Genomic DNA, 20,116 nt, shown 5'->3' on the forward strand with positions numbered 1-20,116 from the left:
ACACAATTCAGCCTACAGATGTACAAACTTACTGTTGATTTCAGTAAGAACTGCATATATGAATCTGGGGGCGGGATATGTTTGATGAGCGCTTGACTGGTGTGAACAGGAGCCTTTATTATTCCTATGGGTGTTAAGTTGGAGAATTCAGTATTGCTTCTGTATCGGTATGACATTTTGTTCAGCATTTTTCATGTGTGAGTCCAGGCTTCCATCTTTACAATTTCTAACACAGTCTGGAGGCCCTGGCCCTGCAGCTGCTCATCCCGTAGCTCCTGAGTGCTCTTCAGGAGGTGACCAGCAGGACCGGAGCCAGCTTGGATCCTCGTGGAGGAGGATGCTAATTTAAAGCCTTTGGGGGAAATATTTACTATCCAGGGAAGAGTCGAAGAAGAGTCTTACTATAGTTGCATACATGGGGTAGGACACAGGTAGGACTGTGCTGCAGAGAGCTCCTGAGAGAGGTCCTAGGGTGGGAGGAGGGTTGTTAAGAGGGGTCTGAGCCAGGGTGTCCCGCGCTTGCAGCCAGTGGCTGGATCCCCAGTGGGGGCAAAGCAGCTGCCGTATGGCTGCTGCAGCCTGCAGAAGGACAAAACAGCTGCAGAGTGGCTCTGCAGCCAGAGGTAACAGTAAAAATTTTATCCAGCTGTGAGCAGGAGGCAGACTTTCCCTTCAGGACATGCGTAAAGTGCAAGCTGGCTGAATTGCTGTTGCTCTGGAAACCGTCCTTTGAGTCTCTTTACTCTAGTAAGTGTAATTTCTCAATCATAACATTACACTAATAATGTTTCAGCTTTTAATATCCCTTTTTAAAACCATAAGAGAAAGGGGAAAGCAGAATTATGACTGATTGCACATTCATATAAATGAGCATACATTTACCTGAATATATAACACAGTATTAACATTAATAAGCACTGCACTAACCTTTATTTGAAGGACTAATTAAAATAATTGCAAATGCATGTATTTGATGGTATGGATGTCTAACCAGATTTTTTAAAATGTCTTCCATTTTGCATTGGGGTTAAGATCCATGCAAAATCCACTCATGATCCTTGAAAAACAGTTGCAGTGGAACAGTGGAATCATGGGGTATTTTAAGAGACAGTTCCAAATCCTGTTTAAGCAAAAATCTATGTTTATAAAACAAACTATTAAAAAGGGGATAAATGCTTAGAAGTTGTGTTTAAATTTATATATAACTTCTTTTTTATTCTTCTAAGAATAAAAAGCAATCTTCTTCTGTGTGTCTTGTAGCTTTCACATTGTTTTGCTGTTTGGAATTGTTCTTGTGAGCAAAATGAGGCTGGTGGGTTGTCCTGTTTCCCACACCGAAGGAAACAGCAGTAGCATGAAAATGACAAAAAAATAATCATCAAAATCTGTGTGAGGGTTTATTTTTTTACAGTTGTTAAAGGGGATAAAGCTTTTGTTGGAACCAAAGCAAGGAAATATTCCAGAGGGGATAAATATCCATGGGAACATCTGTCCCCAAAGTGAATGAAAGCAGAAGGCAAAGACACAGGACATGTACTGTTGGTAAAAATGGTTCATCGGTATTCAGAAGGGATGATTTCAGTTTTTGTAAAGAGTGAAGAATCTTAGACAAAAGGAAAGATCATGTTACAGGAGGAGAAGCTCTGATTTTTGATGACAGATTGGGTAGGTGACAGATCTGTTGAGAGAGTCAGAAAGGCTTGAAAGTATCTATTCAAGAGGAGACAATCGAGCAATCACCAAACCACAGCATCTGGTCCAAACACTGAGGGTCGTGTAAGGTACAGGTAACATTTTTTTATTGCTGATGCCAAAAGCACATATAGTAATCAAGGTGCTTTGGAGATGTCCAGGAAATGATGAAATACAGTCAGATCAGTGTTAGTGAACTTGAGTGACATGTTTTTTCTGACTAGATTTTATGGATAGTCATTACAGTTTATTCTACAAGGATAAAATTGGAGGAAAAGCAGTTACAGATTCAGACCCACAGGCAATTCAGAGTTATGGGGCCCAGATTCTAGTGCACTACAGCTCTGATGAGTGAAAAATTAAGATGCGGGAACTGTGGGCAGCTGTATCTGATTACCCAATCTCAAGGTAGGTTAGAGCAGGGCAAACTAATGCTTGAACATCCATCTGTGCCTAACTCTTCAGACAAGAATCATGTGTTCTTGTGGATGGCTCCTTCGGTATACTCCTGACTGTGGTGGAGTTCCAGCCTGGCCCAAGGGACCATGAAGATCTCCATTTGTGGACAGGTCCCTCAGCCTTTGTATGCTTACTGTCTCCCTGCTCATGTACAATGCGCTGCATCTGATGAGGATGCCCAGAGCAGGGAGAATCCTAACAGAAGAAATTCATTTTGTGAAAGAAACTGGGGGGAATCTCTGGTAGCACATTTAATAGAGAGGCGTTTTAGGATGCTGAAGTTTTACAACTCATTTGATGTCCAACCGTTTTATCTAAACATGTATGGGAAGATATCCCGAATGACATATTTGGCTACTGTAAATAATACGCACAAACTGTTCTTTGTAAAGGCCATGAAAAGCTGATGAATCACATTTCTAGAGATCTCTCTCCCTCTCTCTCTTTTTCACCTTCATGGATGTGGCAGTGTAGAGGTGATTTGAACAAGTGGGCTTTTTTCCACTCAGACATTTCAAACTGTGTTTAACAATAGACGTAAAGAGGAAGGCTGATTTGGGTTTTCATGGCACACTGTGGTGTGCTGAAAAATAGTCATTTCAAGGACAGGTAAACGTAAAGAAACAAAGTGGTTCTGCTGATGCGTTGCTTCTGGTGACAGAGGTTTGTCTTTCCTGGTGTGCAGGGACCCAATATTTGGATTATTTTTTTTTAATACATGAAATATCAGGCAATTTAAAGCACAGATTTGACTCTGACATTTATTTATTTTTTTAGCTAATTAGACCTTGTCATAGAATCTTTAGACTTCAGAAGACTCTGTAGTAGTACCACTCCAGATACATGTCACTTCAGGTGATTCAGTTGAGGCAAATAAGCATGTCTAACGACTGTTTAGAAAGATATTAAATATTTTCATTGTTCAGAAAACAATTGCCATTTTTTTTTGCATGGATCTACATTATATCTAGATAATCATATCAGATGTTCATATTACCTCTGCTCTTTTTCACTTGTATCTTTTTATCCCGAAATGACCTTGTCAACAGCTTCCCCTGTCTTGACCTCTGCACTGTATCCCACCCTGGAGGTTTCAGCAAGCTCAAGAGAACCTGAATCCTAAGAAAAACTTTGTGCCTTTGCAGCTATGAACATGCAACAAAGTTTGCAGTGGCACATGGCAGTGTTTCAAAACACAAGTTTTTGTTAGCCAAGCAGAGTATGGTGTCTTCATCTTTACATCAGGACAGAAAAGCAAACATGTATTTACGTACACATGGCAAGTGTTCTCTGGTTCTTTAGCATCAGCGTTTGAGAGTCTCTCTTCCCCCACTGCAGATGTCAAAGTTCTTATGCCAAAACCCTACTGCTGCTGTCTTAGACACAGGGGGTGGAATTCAATCTAATTGTAATATGCTAAAAACTAGGCATTTAGATCCATTCTAAATGTTTGTCTAAGGTAAGTCGCACTGAAAGTGCACATTTCTTTCCATTCTCTATCACAAGACATAAGAGAATTAGTTTAAACGTGTAGCCTTTGATTCCTGACTTGTAGCTGAATGGAGACGAATCCCAGCCTCTGTTTTCACATCCTCCGTTTCCTGAGCGGCTGCTCGTTTTAGGTCAGTCCGTGGTTGTTTGTGTTTCAGTGCACCGTTTGTATTTTTCTGTATCTTAATTGTGGTTACACCAAGTCGGATAGCCTAAGGCAATATTTGTGAGCTGTTCTAGAGCGCACACAGAGCCTACACCGCCACAGGGCTTCAAGCTGCCCCGTGCAGTGATATCTCAGGTGACAGAAGCAGCGCTTGCTGCATCCAAGCACGTCGGGAGTAACCTGTGCCCGGCTTCACACTGGTGTTAAGGATATACTGCTTCTGATTTTCAAGCAGATTCTGTTGCCATTGTCTCTGAGCTCTATGCCCTGGGCACCATTACATGGTGTAGACTGGACCTGTATGCCCAGCAGCTGTACTTTATTCTCTTGTTCCTTCAGTCCTAATAAATTACAACACAGAAGTCAACAGATACATAAAATTATGTATGATCTGCAAAAAACGACTCCGCAGTTCCTCATGTGGCATGTTGCCACTGATTCCTCCGGAGTTATTCCCGACTTACGCTGTTCAAAATAGAATCTGCCTTCAGAGGAGTGGGGGTGCAAATGAGACTGCTGCAGTTGATCATATTTTTACCCATCTTGCATATACTGATTGATGTTTTCTGACAAAGTTTTTGTACCAAAACAGAATGTATTCATGGCTTATTAAGCAACAATGGAAGAGTCTGTTTACCCTGTTATTTCTTCCTTATATTTGTCACATATTAAGCAGAAACATGTCTTCTTCTGAAATGCAACCATCTGTTGGATACCCAAATATATCAGGTTACACTGTGGTTTCTTTGACAAATAAAAATTCTTTGTTACTGTGGGGTGGGTTTTTTGTGGATGGTGTGTGTGGGGGGTAAGCCTTTGTATTGGGTCTGACCCAATACAGCCTTGTTATTATGCTTTTGGCTTAATTGCAAAACCTTATAAAAGGTATATTTATATTTCTAGCTTCATGCTTGACCTTGGTTTAGGCACCAAAGAAAATCTTCGTGCAAATTGAGAACCAAGAACTTGTGTCCATTGGGACAGTGGCTATCTGGAAATTTTTTCATCCCTGAAACTGACATTTCCAAAAGCAGAAAAATGGAAAAGATTTTTTATTTAGAATCATCAAAATGCTCATCTCATTTCTTTCTCCTCCCCTTATATCTTCAATAGAATTTTTACATTAGATATTATTCCAGTAAAATTGAAGTTGAAACTTTAAAAAAAAATAATGTGAAAACAAACATGTTTGATATTACCAGAACAAAACAAGAAAATAATGTTAACTTATTCCTTCTAAAATTTAGGTAAAATTGGCACAAACCCAGGATATTATTAGAATAAGACTGCACTTTCTGATGGAAAAACAAGAGGTTTTTTTTCCCCTTTTTATGCTTACATTTTTCCACTAACTTTTTAATATCTTGCTTTAGTATTTTTTTGTTAGAAAGTAAGAGACATTGTAATACAGCTGGACTTCATTTTGTTTCTAAAGGACTGTTGGTGATTCAGTCTAGAAGATTGACTGTGTGATTTTGCTGCTTTTCTTGTAATCTTGGATGTAAAGCATCATTTTAACTTCTGAAAAATGTATTTCAGTGCAAGATATGGAAAGGGAAATGGAAATAGCAATGGAAATGGAAATGGAAGTGGAAAGTATGTGTGCATCTCTGTGGAGCGACTCTTTTTGTCCATATAACATAGTACTAGATCCTATCTGAGTAGAATAGGGAAGATCGTCTAGTTGATGAGTGTCACTGGAAAGTGGGAGAAAAAAAGGCAGGTGACAACTTCCCATTTATCCACTGTGACAGAAGACTTATGACAAAGTAAATATTTAGAGCACCAATGAAAGAGCAATATTCCTTGAAGGATTAAAATCAAAATATGTCACCTCTCCCTCTTCCTGATGACTGAAGATCCCCAAGTGGGATTTCTGTAATAAGATGTCATGAAGGTGTGTCAAGTGGCAGAATGTCTCTATCTTTTACATTTCTTTGTGACAAAATATCCTTATTAATCACAGATTTGTAAGGAAGCAAAATGAGTGACAATTCTTGCATTTTGTTTTGAAGGAGTAGCTTATTAATTCCCAAGGCTACCATGTTGTGATGTGAAACAAAGGTGAAAATTCAGCCATATGTTGCACAGTTGGAAATGGCTAGCAGAAAGGAAAATGTGTCTCGACCAAAAATGAGGCATATCAACTAGCTGTGACTGTATGTAAGAAGAGACAACATAAAATTGCCATTTTCATTTAATTTTGCAAGCAAATAGAGAACTATTTAGGCTGGAAAGAAGGGAGACAATTTTTAGAATTCCCATAGAATTAATTGTAGCACAGTAAGCGAGGGATTGGTTTCTTCGTCTTTTGCTAGAAGGCTGGTTTTGGAATAAGTATGTCTGACACTAAGTAGTAAAGTATATGAAAAAAGAAAACCTCAGATTCTTTTTTTTCCTTCTTTACTAGAGCTTAGACAGCTTTGAATGAAGAAGGCTGTTGTGTTGAGTTTGAAGCCGACTGCATGCTCATTTAAAATATGGTTCTACATGAAACCATAAAAAAGTGGTTGCTTCATTTTTCCTGAAAAGCTTTACAGTTGGTTTGCCTCCCTGTCAGGCTGCAAGGACAGTGGAAGCAACATCCTCCGGAGGGGAGCAGGGTAAGGCATCTATGCAAGGTGGTTTAGAGAACATCGATTTCTACATTGGAGCTTAGTGTGTCTCCAACAAGCAAAATTAAGAGAAAGGCGTGCAACGAGATGGCACCCATGCACCTTTGCAGTGCAAAGGAAGTGTGGACCAGTTTGGGCTGGTCTGCATCTCCCCTGCAGTGCCAGCATGCACTGCTAGAGGAGACTCATCCAGCTCCAGAAGTCCGCTCAGTGCCAAACCCAGATCAGTGGTCAGCTAAGCTTTCCACGATGATATGACAGGCCGCATTTTATTCTTCACCTGAAGAAGTTTTTGTGCCTGATATGGAATATCAGATGGGCAGTTTGAGTATTGTTATGGAATAAGAGGCCTTTTTAACTCTTCAGTAGTGCTTTGGGATAGAGCTTAGAATCATAGACTGATTTGGGTCGGAAGGGGCCTTTAAAGGCCATCTAGTCCAACCCTGTGCAATGAGCAGGGACATCTTCAAAAGGTCAGGTTCCTCAAAGCCCCATCCAATCTGACCTTGAATGCTCCTGGGGATGGGGCTTCTGCACCTTTTTTTTTAATATTATTTTCTTTGTTTATAAAATTTCTACTCACAGAGGCACCACTTTCAAGAGATTAGAGTAAATATAAATAACCATAATATTACAGTCATTAAAGATGAAATTCAGTTCATCTAATAAATTGGGTTACTAGGCCAGTCCTTCATTTCTAACAAAAAAGACCTGAAATACATGGGGCTTAAAAGAGAAAAGGTAGGAAAGAAGCATACCTAGATCATAAATTTCAGTGCAAGTTTTTTTTACGTTTGCCTCAGCCAATGCTAGAACTTCTGCCCAGCTTCTGAGAGATGTAGAATTCTTCTTTGATTCAGTTGAAATAAAAAATTCAGTACCTGAATTATAGCTGTTGCTTTTGTTGGTAATGCATGAAGAGCAGAAATCTCTTCTCGCTTCCACAGCTTTGTATACTCTGCAGTGCTGACAGTACTAACAGGCTTTCTGTCTGTTGGTACAGTCAGGAAAAGTGACAATGACTTTAAGGAAGAAGAAATGCAAAGTGTTCAGTACAATCTGTTTTTTTAAGAGATGCAATTTATTCTTTTAAGAGGTAGTTTCCAGTGATGTGCCCTATAGGAGCCCTGGATTTATTTTTCATACTTCCTTTTGTCTCAAAGATAAACCTTAAGATTTGATTTTTAAAGGAGGAAGTATAGAAATTGTACTTATATATATCATCATATATAGAAAACAGAAAGTATAGAAATCTGAACACAATGTACTTAGGAGATAAGGAAAGCCTCCATCCCTTAATGTGACTGTCACGTTCTGAAGGGAATCACAGTTAATCAGTGTAGCTGAGAAGCACTTGGTAAACCTCTGTAACAGTAGGGCAGGGCACATCCACATCTAAGATTAACTGCCGGTAAAGATTATGTCTTCTACAGAGAATAAGTGTTCCATACAGATTATGTATTTTATGTTGAAAGGCCCTTACACTGGTATGCTGGAGCTGTTTTGGAAGATTACAAATATTTCACCCTGGTTTTGTGCTGGAATTCATATATTAGTATTCCTATTTTTAATTAATTCTGATTTTTTTTCCTTTTGTATTTTTTTTGAGTTTACAACTGTGTACATAGACTAGTAGAGCTGAGTGAGATCAGATGCAGGAGTAACACAGAGATGGACAACCCTGTGAAACCAAGGAGAAGTGTGAGTGAAAGCGTACAAGGGACATGAGGCAGTAAGGGCAGAGAGCGCGGCTGGGCTGCAGAGCAAAGTGGGAGCTTTCCCAGGTGGTGAACCTGAAGAGGCAAGATTATAATCAACAAAGATTATAGAAAAAGTGTTATTTTCCATCCTTTCTTAAAAGAACATTAAAAATGTAAATCATTATAGCTGGATACAGGGAAGCTTACACGAAAGAACAGCAAGACAGGATTGATCAGTGTGACAGACTACAAACACGTGCTTTGGCTTGTGGGCAGCTCATCAAAAGGAAGCTGTAAAATAGGTCTGGAAGTGAATAAATACCCCCTCATGTGTTTCATTTCTGAGGAGTAGCCTCAAAACCTGGGTGGCAGGAGGAGGGTGTGCCCAAGGGCACAACCAGGAATTGGCAGCACAGACTGGTAGTGGTGCCCAGTTACATCTCCTACATGAAGGCGGAGAGGGGTGGAGCGGCCCACGAAAATATTATGGAGAGAGGCGATGGGCCCATGTGGGCAGAGCATAAAATTTGCATTAACAGCAGCATTGAAGAGGGATACCAGAAGGCTGAGACCACCACTGGGCTTGCCAGAGAAAACTCACTGCCAATTTGCAGGGTCTAGGAACACTATTGACGCAGCGAGCTCAGCTCTTCTGTGGAGGCGACAATCTCTCGATGTCTTCGAAACGATCCATCCATTCAACAAATGACAGTGATGAGATCTGCGGGAAGGCCATCCAGTTGCTCTCAACTGGGAAATTTTTTAGGAAAGAATGGCTGAGTCTCAAAAAATAGAAATGAACAGGTGTAGGGCTATTGCGTTGAGCACAGTGATTATAATAATAAGCAGGCTTTAAATCTTTTTTTACTGTGATCACTCCTGTATTTGCTGGCAGTACCCTGCACTGCCTGTGATAACAGTTCATGTCATGTTTCCTGGTAAAGTATTAGATGACAATGTTCTTCATCTGCTTGTTTGAAAGCCCAGAATTCCCCCCCTCCACATCCCATGCCCCCCCCCCCCCCGCTCTCAGAGACAATCTAGCTTTCATGCTTTATGAAAATGAAAGTAGACTGATTTTTGTAGAATCAAGGTCTCATGTATTACTTAGCAAGGGTGATGCCTGCCATCTGTGCTGTCAGAACCTCTGGGGCTGGCAGAACAAGCCAGGGCTAAATACGCTGTAATGGGTGGTGGAAAGGACCCAGATTATCTTGGACCAAGCACAGGAATGGACCTATAGCACACACCGCCTATGTATGTCCTATGGGGCAGCCACAGGATGCTGCTTCCTTCTAGAAATTTTCCTAGAAAAAAAAGTCAGCTTCATTCTAAGAGTAAAAAATAATAAAAGGTTTAAAATTAATTTGTAAGGTATTGATTTTAAAACAGCTTAGCTGTCCTTATGGCATTTGGTTTCTTATTACCTTTTTTTGTTGTTGTTGTTATCTTGATAACTTAATTTCAGCTTTCAGTTTATGCCAGCCTTTTGTATTGGTAAGGTGTTAATTAAAGATATCGTCTGGACTAGGCCTATCTTGCTGCAGCTGGGCAGTAGACTCTTGTAAAAAAGGATGGTGGGACAAAGGAATAGGATTTTGTTTAGCAACATTGTCTCTACAAGTAAGAAAAGAGGCTGTTTCTGTTAATGTTTGTGCTACTGTCTGTAGGACTATGACACCTTTAGTGGAAAAGAGGCAAACCCATCGTTGCCACTTATAAACCCAGCTCACATCTTTTAGGGATCTCCAGCTGACAAATAGACGACTGAATTGACTTCACGATTTCACATTTACTCTTTCAGACCTGTGTGAGGATTACCAGTTTAAGGAGGGGGAACAATAAAACAGAAAAAAAACACAGAAAATTTTAAAGTAGAAGTTGGAATTCTTAATATTAGGAATCAGGAAATGAAAAAATCATCTTCCAAATGCTTCCATGATGATGAAGGTACATTTCCGAATGAATGAGTAAATACGGGCAAGTGCAGAGACACCGAAACCAAGCTACAATAACTGTGTAGATTATCCAAATTCATGCGAGATCCAAAATATTTGCCTGGTAATATAAACAAAGAAAAGAATAGCAGTGTTTTCAGAGTAAAAATAACAATCTTCAGTTAGGTGTCAAAACTCCAGAATTAATCTAGAGGTGTGAAAATGAGAACGCTAACAAAGACTGTGGCTTGTGTATGCAAAAGCTGTATTTTTTTTACTTCATTTATGCCAATAGAATTTTGAATATAAAAACAGTGTATGTGAAACCAAGCAGTGAATTTGACTGAGAGTGACAGTTATGACTTGGCAATGGGAACATGCAAAAGGCAGCGAGAAGCTATTCAATTAGCAGCATCTTTCGAACAGCAAGTCAGCAACAGGCTAACATCTCCCCCGGTCTCAGTAAGAGTGATTTTTCATACTACAAGTTATATCCACATGAGAAGCAATAAGGCTGCTACACCTAGATTTACGAGCATCTGAAATTTGTCAGCTGGGGAAGAGGGGAGGAGGGAAATATTTTTAAGGAGAAGAATGTACACCTTTTTGACAATGTATGGGTACTAGATAAGGATATTAAGTCATACTAAGGCAGTTTTTCATTAATGACAAAAGTACAGCTTTTTTTCTCATCAGAATTTCATCCACCAGTGGAATGAGAAACGGAATCGTAGAATCATAGAAAGTTTTGGGTTGGAAGGGACCTCTAGATGTCATCTAGTCCAACTCCCCCGCAGCGAGTAGGGACACCACCAACTAGATCAGGTTGCTCAGAGCCCTGTCCAACCTGGTCTTGAATGTTTCCAGTGATGGGGCCTCCACTATCTCTCTGGGCAACCCGTTCCAGTGTTTCACCACCCTCATTGTAAAGAATTTCTTCCTTATATCTAGCCTAAACCTACCCTGTTTTAGTTTAAAACCATTACCCCTCGTCCTATCACTGAAGATGACATCCTGAGCCTACTGAAGTAAATGGAAACACGTCCGGTTATTTAACTGTAGCCATTCTTTTCTCATTACGATTTTTATTATCAGAGAAGAATATTGAAAGACAGGAGAAGATTGTGGTGGAAATAGTCCTGATGTGATCTGAAGCATGTAGTAAGATGAAATGATGCTAGTGTGTGCACGAAGAGATGAGAAACCTTGGTACATGGTTGATATAGTACTGCTTGCTAAGGTACATAGGCAGGAAATAATAGTCCTGCAAGCTGTTCCAAGCAGAAGGTAAAAATTAGGCTGTGGAGGTTTCTTGGATTGTCTTGGTGGGATAAACAGATAAACACAAAGAAAACTAAAATGTCTCATTCTAATGCTGCTGTATGTATAAGCTCTGAGAGGGCTGTTTCTTACAATACAATGTGTTGAAAACTCAGACTACTTAGGAGGTGGTAGGGTTTGTTCTAATTTTACTTTCCTGCACCGAATTTCTCACTGTGGGCACAGCCATATAGAAAGTCATGACTCCTGGGTTAACCACCACCAAAAATGTTCTCCTATTCCTAAGTTCTACGGTGAGGAGAACAACAGAAGTCCATTTCTAAGCCCAGATCACAGTGACTGTGGGTAATGACTTCGTCTAATATTTGTTTTCTCCATTGCACCAGTGAATTACCAGAGCAGAGAACTGATTTGGACTGCCTACTCTGAGCTGCCTTTGCCTCCTGTGAAGCCTGGAGCTTTTTGGAGATGATTTCAAACCCCGAGAAAAATTGCTACAACCGGGTGCAACCTTGATGTTTAAGACAGCCAGTCTCTCCATATACATTTTGTATGACGCTGCACAGTCTAACACAATATACTTTCTCTTTGGGCAATGTTTAAAATAGAAGGAAAGAAGTTTAAAGCCAATGGAAAGCCCAGACAGGATCACACTGTGGGTGTCACCTTCACTCAACAGCCATCACCGGGCAGCCTTCACCCTTCTTCTATACATGTCACTATAGCAGGAAGAATTATAAACATGTAACACTATATCAAGGGGAGATTTTCAAAGGCAAGCTCTGTCAGGAGCAGCTCCCACTTCTTCCACTTGACCCAGATACGAATTTTTTCTTTTTTTTGTAAAGTCTGGGGAAAAGTCCCACAGCTGTTGTATTCCGCAGAGGCTGGTCCAGGATTGTCCTGCTGTGATGTAACCTGCTGGTTTGGTTTCAGCAGTGCCATGCCTGTGAACCATGATGATGTATCAGGTGTTTATGTCCTGGCATTGAGGTGAAAGGCTCAGTTCTTTCCCAGCCATTTCTCTTCCTAAATGGCTGAGGCAAAACTGGTTACCCACAGGCGCTGCAATACTCGAGCTAAACAGGTGTTTATCAGAGAAACAAATGTAAAAGTGAGGTATAGGTAGCAGATCTTAGTAGGAAAAGCAAAGGCCACTGAAAAACACAACTTAGAGAAACTGTGTACTCTGAAGTCTGCTGTAAATAATAGAGGCTTCCAAGATTTTCTGCCAGGTCAGCTCTCTTTGGCTTGCATTTCAGCAAAGCCAATTCCACTGCTGTTCAGTCTAAACCTGTGAAGTTCCTCCAAAGATGCCACAGTGGATACAAAACTCGAGGAAAAATAAGAGAAATCTTTGTTTCCCTTTTCTGTTGAACTGGACTGACATATTATGTGGTACAAAGCAGCTCTGGGATGATTCATTCTGAAACTGAATTTGTTGCAGTCAATCTTTCCCCGTATCTCCTAAAGGCAGAGAATGAACTTTTTCCTTATCTTGCCCAGCATAGAAACAGACACTATTTCCCTTACATCAAGTTTTTTCTTCTGAATGTTCTTTCTTTCTTTGTCTCTCTGTCTATTGCTGTTTTCTTTCTTGGTTCTCTTCTGGATACGATTTTAAAAATGCGAATTATACTTTGCATCTGACACGAATGGTGTACCTGTAGCACTGCCTGCCATACTGACAATGCAGTTTGCTTTGCGTGCTGAACTTATACAAGAAAGTTCCCTATATTCAATTCAGTAGTTGAACTCTTGTCATGATACAGAATTTCTCCTCTTGTCAGAGTGTTGTCGAGGATCCCTTTGGATAAAGAAAAATGCCAGAATCTTTCTTTAAAAAATTTGCAGATCAAATTTGACATTTGTAGGACACCAAAGCCTGTCTCTGATGTGTGCCTCTGTCTCTTAGCCACCTAAATGTTTATCCCTGCTTGCTTTGCAGTTCATGTTTTCTCACTTACGAGGATGTCCTATATTTCTACTTTTACAGGCATTATTATGCAAGGCTGTGTTACAAAACCACATTATTTTTTTGTGGAATTGATTAGGAAAAGGATGCACAGTCTGATCCAAAGTCAGTATTGACTTCAGTTCCACATATTTTAGAATAAATCCGGGTTATGGTCCAGAAGGCAGCCCTAACATATATAAATATATCTTTTATTAACTCTTTCAGAGCATCATGTAATTTAACCACCATACTTTTGTAGCTATCCGAATTGAGAAGGATATTAAAGATATTTTATCAATATTTAAGTGTGAGAAACATATTTTTATTAAAAGTAGGCCTGATTCAGAACCCTCTTACATAATACTATATTTAATGGCTAGTTCAGCTATCTCTATCTTCAGGTTTGCTTGAAATATCATATGAGATTTCTGTATAAAATTACAGTCACTTAGAGAGTCTCCCTAGAGTCCTTAACAGCTCTCTGACTTAAGCAATTAATATGGATCAAATTTTTGGTAACTTCCCTTTGTCATCTCTTCAGGGGAACCCAGAGAAGCAGGATATTAAAAATGGCAACTTGTTTCCTTCTAGTTGCCTCTTCCAAATTCCAAGTCAAAGCAAAAATAACTGCTATCTAAAGACTCACTGAAAGCATGCAATAAATTTCAAGATTGATTGATTCTGAAAATTTCGTTTTAAAAATAAATAGATTAGTTGATTTATTTGCCTCTTCTTATACCAATGAACTCTTCCAAGTGATGATTGTTCTGAATCCTTATCTATTGCTTACTGTCTACTGTTAAAAACAAGATCTGGTCTTGCATGGATGATCCATACAGTCACTTTTAGCTTTTAGTATTCATATCTTTACTCCCTGAAGAATTCAAGCAGCCTTGCTTTTAATCTGTTTTTGGAATCAGACTTAGTTGTGAAAATTATTGCAATACAGCTATTTGGGCAGAAGAATTAAAACAGGAACAAGAAGCAGAAGCAGGCAGACTATTAAGATGTATGGAGGTGTTTCTATAAAATAAAGAAGAAGAAGAAATACAACGAGTATTTACGTAGCATGATCATATCACACAGAGGCAACTCCCACAAGGCTGCCATGTACCTCAGACATCGTAAAGTAATGGAGATTTCACGGTTTCATAGTGTAACATCCTTTTATATAATTTGAAAATCTACTCCCTGCCTGAAAATTCATGGCTTATCCACAAATAAGCTATTGTGCATATACACATTATAGATTTAGATCACACATTAGTGAATCTAAAAATAGGCTTTCAAGAAACATAAGGCATTAACTTATTACTTACTATTAACTCTGCTTCATTTTTTTTTTCTTCTTGTTTAGTTTTTAGCTTCAGCTATGCTAGGATTAGAATAACCTTTATAAGACCTTTTTCCGGCCATTATTTGCTGGGTTACCAGTTTGGCAAATGGCCATATTCAAGTAATTCGTTTCCCTGCTTGAGTAAACAGTACATTTTACTGATAAAAAGCTGGAAGAAAGCTAGGGTTTGTGCTAAAATTGTAGTGGGTGTAATCACAGGGTAATCAAGTAAGTAGCTATATACATGTGTTTATAGTTGTGGCCAATAGCTTTTAAATATTTGACCATGATGAAATTATCAACCGCTATTCCAAATTCTTTTAAGAGGCAAGGAAATTTTACTTCCATCACTGCAGAAATTAGAAGTTGGGCAGAGGGAAAATGAATGGTTACCTAGGAACCCAGCAGGGACGCATACAGAATGGGTAATTCACCTTACGCTTTCCCGAGTGCCGGTCCAGTGTCTTCACCATAAGGTGGTCATTCCAGTTCTTTCCATGCCCTTTATTCTCATCAGCTCCACCATATTAATGCTTTAGAATAATAAATAACTTCTCAGTCAAAAACTGGAATAGCTTATTCACTCTCCTTTCTGAAGGCAAAAACAAAAATCTACAAAGTTTTTTCTCAAATAATAGTATCTGAAAACTTTGAACAGGACAATGACTATTCAGGATTCAACCCTTCTATTCAACAGGTTCATGAGCCAGGAGCCATGCTCCCAAGGAAAACATAATAGCTGTCCTTTCAGGAAAAATGTACCACTGCTGCCGTCTTATTTGTAGTGCTTAAAATTATTCTAGACTCAAAAGCTCCACAATATTGAAAAACTCAAGAAGAGGTTGAAATTACTAGTAGGAAATAAGAGAAGAAAAAGATGCACAGACCTCAAGAACTTTTAGCAAGATTTAGGTTTTAATCAAATCAGAAGATCAATATAAATATTATTACAGAACACGATCAAAATCAGTTGTAGAGATTGACTTATGGTCAGGCTAAAGATGCATAAAGATGGAGAACTGATTTACTGAAATACCCTTTTAAGATGTCTAAGCATTTAGTTATTTATTTATAGGAGAAAATCGGATAAATCAGAAACATTTTTAGAAGAGTTAGTTGGAATTTTTCTAACTTTGCACATTAAAAAGTTAGCTGGCTTGACTAAACACATTATCTAGGTTCTTCTTGTAGTCAAGAGAGAGAAATAGTCACCTCCAAGGAATAATACACTATATGGTTTAGTAATCTGTTTCAGAATGGGATGAATCCCTGTGTGGAAATGTCTCTCTCTTTTCAATGATTATAGAAGGAACCTTGCTAGACTGTCCTTTTTCTTTTTTTTTTTTAGGAGAATATCTCTGGTTTTCTATCTTTTTGCATGAGATTTTTCTAAACCCTCAAGGTGTTAGTATGAATAAAAATCTAAGGAACATGATCTCCAACGTCACAGACAGCACAGATTACATGAGGATAATTACTGTAACTGCCATGAGGTACACATTATGTTTTTAAGTGAAGGCCTCAGACATAAGATTTCACACCTGCTATCAGCGTTGACTTTTTTACCAAATTGGAGGGTTTCAAAGTCACAACAGGAAAGTCCACTGAAAACTTATCAGTTGAATCATTCAGTCTCTGTCATTGTACAAGCTCCACTGATTTTAAAATTGGAGTATAATGTTAATTTTTTCAAATTGAATATTGACTTTTTTAGATTAATTACTGGGCATCAGGGTAGCTTGGTAACCTATGTATTATGGTTTTATGTCAAAAGCTAAAAAACTAGCAATCTATTATATATGGCTTTTCACATATTGGAAACCACTGCAAAATTTCTCCTATTGGATCTCATTTGAATCAAAAGAAGAAAAAATGCAGAAAAGCACCCTGAAAAAGCCCTGATAATCTTTGACTGACTCTCACATTTACTATGGATACTCAAGTTGTTACAGTCAGAAAAAAGAGACTTTGTACCAAATATCTTCTAGCTATCAGAAACACACATCAGTGCATTTAAGTTACTGCTTCATTATGTGATAACGAATACCTGCAACACAGTTAAAAAGCATGGCAGTATTTTAAACCTTGAAGAAATGAATAAACAATTAGAAAATTGATTTTATTGCTCTTACTATTGAGTTTTATTGTTATTTAGTAACTATGTGAGTAAACCACATGGACTATAAGCACCTAGCTTAGTAGCTGTAAAAAAAATATTGAGACAAATACTGCCACAAAAAATTTAGTAATCAACAACACAGGAAAAGAACATTTACTAGCTTGCATTGTTTACTTTGTTATAGGTGTACTTTACAGACTTTAAGAAGAAGCCGAAACCACTCTTTTAAAAATCAGTATCTCATTTTAAGAAAAGTGTACACAAATTTCACCACAAAACAAAGTGTTAGTAGCTGTCCCCAGGTGAGCCCTATTTCTGCTAATAGTTAAGATGCTATTCTACCAGATGCGTGTTTGAAGATGCTTAGTGGTGTAACGTAATGCTGCATAATGTGGCATAGAAGTACTCTAAACGTATGTGAACTTGAGCAGATGCACGAATCCCCATTATACACACAGTGTTCTTCAGCTGATCAAACAAAACACATATCCATACACGGGTGTGCAAGCTTTTATTCCATTTTACAGTATGGAGTTAAGTGACTGTGGAAAAGGTGGAATGACTGTCCATGATCAAAAGAAATTTTCAGTTTATGTTATTTATGGGGTTTTTTTTATAATGGTTAAATCTAATAAAACTCAATAGAAAGAAATAGGAATTTTACTTCTGAAAGAACAATGGGCAATGGAATTGTATATAAGTTGTTACAGAAAAACGTGTTTAATTAAAATATTTCAGGCTTCATTAAATCCACCAATATTTTACACAGGATCAGAGAGATTTGCATAGTTGAAGGCAATCCAGAATGCTTATGAGCTGTAAATATTAAATCTGATCTGAAAGTTCTCTTCACAAACTTGCATGTGGATCATTTCTGAAATACTTTCTAGGCAAAAAATATACAGGTTCCCAAGGAAAGAGGATTAAAATTATAACATAAAATTTTAACTTTTCAAAAAACACTGTTTAGAAATATACTAATTTTTACTCCATTAATATGGCACTTTTCACAGAATCACAAAATCACAAAATGTTAGGGATTGAAAGGGACCTCTGTGGGTCATCTAGTCCAACCCCCCTGCCGAAGCAGGGTCACCTACAGCAGGCTGCACAGGACCTTGTCCAGGCGGGTCTTGAATATCTCCAGAGAAGGAGACTCCACAATCTCCCCGGGCAATCTGTTCCAGTGCACACTTTAAAGAAGTAATAGATGCCACTTTTCGTTAAACTAGATTGTTTTTCAAATTAATTTGTACAGTCCTATTTTTGCAAAGGTCAACAAAGTTAAAAAAAAAAGTCAGAAAATAGTTACATTTATATCAACAGAAAATCAGAAGCAAAGCCAATTTTTTAGCAGACCATGCACAAATGCAGTTTGGCAGGTAAGCCATTTGCATTTTAATCAGCCAGTAATTACACATTTACCTGACTCGCTGGTTTGGGGAAAAGTTAAAAGCTTCCTAACCAGGTATTTTTTCCTTATGAAGAATTTTACTCTATATTGAGTAAGTGTGTGGTTAGCAAATTATAACACAGGTGAATGCCGGCCTCAATTTTCAGCTGAAATCCCTGTCATGGGTAGATGCCAGATTCTTAATTGCTCTTCTGTCATCTTCCTTGGTTCATGTAGGGAAACTGCTGTTCCTCAGCTCCCATCTCAGATACTGTAGGATGGTATCTCCTGTAAACAGAGAAATCACTTTTCTCAAGATCATACACTTCCAAAAGCAAGCTGATATTCCACTGGTTAGGGAAGAAGACAGGAAATAGATGTACCACACCAACCTTCGTACCATTATTTATTTCAAGGGGTTTGGGGTTGTTTTTCCATTCAATGTTTTTCCACACAAGGACTACTTCTCTAATTATGCAAAGGTTAATCTTAACATTTATAAAAAAAGATATAACAGATTGACAAAGCCACTAAAAGATATCACACTTCTGGTATGTAAGACTGACTCAGTGGACAACATTAGTACACACCTGCAATGCAAATGGATAAGTAATAGCGTTTGCACACAGTTTTTCTAGAAAGCCATGTAAGAGGACTCAAAGAAAAGATACACCTTGTATTATTTGTCAGTATTATCCTACCTCTGATGTCCCATTTTAAGTCATAAACAGCATTTTTTGTAGAGTGTTTTGGCATGTGCTACTGACCACATTTGCAATGAGCCTTGCGTTCACCGCCAGCCAAGCATGCTAGCTTTTCTTCGATTAATATTTTTCTGAATTTTTACCTTTATGGTCTAGTACTGGACTTACAGTAGTTGTTTTTTTCTTTCTTCCAATTACTCCATGTACCATCTTCCTTTCCTTTAAATACATTTTAAGATCTGTTACCCGAATTTTTGAAGAAGATTTCACTCAGAACCCATGAGAAATAGCCTTATGCTAGTTAAGCTTCCTGGTCTTTTCTTGTATTCATTGCAAGGATCAATTGATGCAAAAATAACAGAGAATGCTCTGATGTTTCACAGAGTCATGGAAGCCTTATTGGGAAGGGACCAGTGGAGGTCATGTGGTCCAGGCTCTGGCACAAAGCAGACCTAGACTGAACTTGCCCAAGGAAAAATCTTTTATTCATGTACGCCACTATGTATCCAAAGTTCTTACATAGAAAGATAAATTTAAAACAAAAGTTTAGAACACTCTTAAGAGATGTGTCAAAATACGGAGGGTTGTATTTAGACTAAGAACAAAATTACTTCCTTCATCATTAAAACTTCTTTTAAGAGCAAAAATTTCTCTTAAGTCTTCTGAAAGCAAAAGTGATCCTGAGAATACAGCATTTCTCATTTATGTATTATTGAAGGGAAATCTCAATTATTTCATTTAAAAATGCTAACTGCAGTATAAAGTTACATTTTACAATGTAGAATTTCTGTTACATGATAAATGTTTTGAAAGTAGAGTTCAAAACAAATGTTCTGAAAGAAATGGGTTTCCATGGTAAAATTTTATATAATCAGTTTTTGTAGAAATAATGCAAATATTCTCAATGAAGAAGTCTTCATGTTATACTTTATCTCATCTAACAGACTTTTGCTGACTGTCAGTAATTACTAGTGGGACAAAATTCAGAGATAAAGAAAGTCTGCCTAAAAACTGGAAACTCCACATTTAATGATGAGCTATTTTAGAGCATGAGTGGCTCCTTTTGTAGCTTTGTTTTCATGTTTCTTTCAGTAGTTCTAATGTAGATAGCTAGAAAAGTTAGAATATCTGCTCGCTTTCCCCACATACATTGATACCTTATGGTGTGTTGTTAAAATATGTTACAGTCATACCAGGTAAGTGCTTCTAACAATTTACTCAGGAATGTAAAAAATTTGTCAAAAATTTCTTAGATATCCATTTCTT

The sequence above is a fragment of the Opisthocomus hoazin genome, chromosome 3, assembly GCF_030867145.1.
Source record: "Opisthocomus hoazin isolate bOpiHoa1 chromosome 3, bOpiHoa1.hap1, whole genome shotgun sequence".
Taxonomy (NCBI): Eukaryota; Metazoa; Chordata; class Aves; order Opisthocomiformes; family Opisthocomidae; genus Opisthocomus; species Opisthocomus hoazin.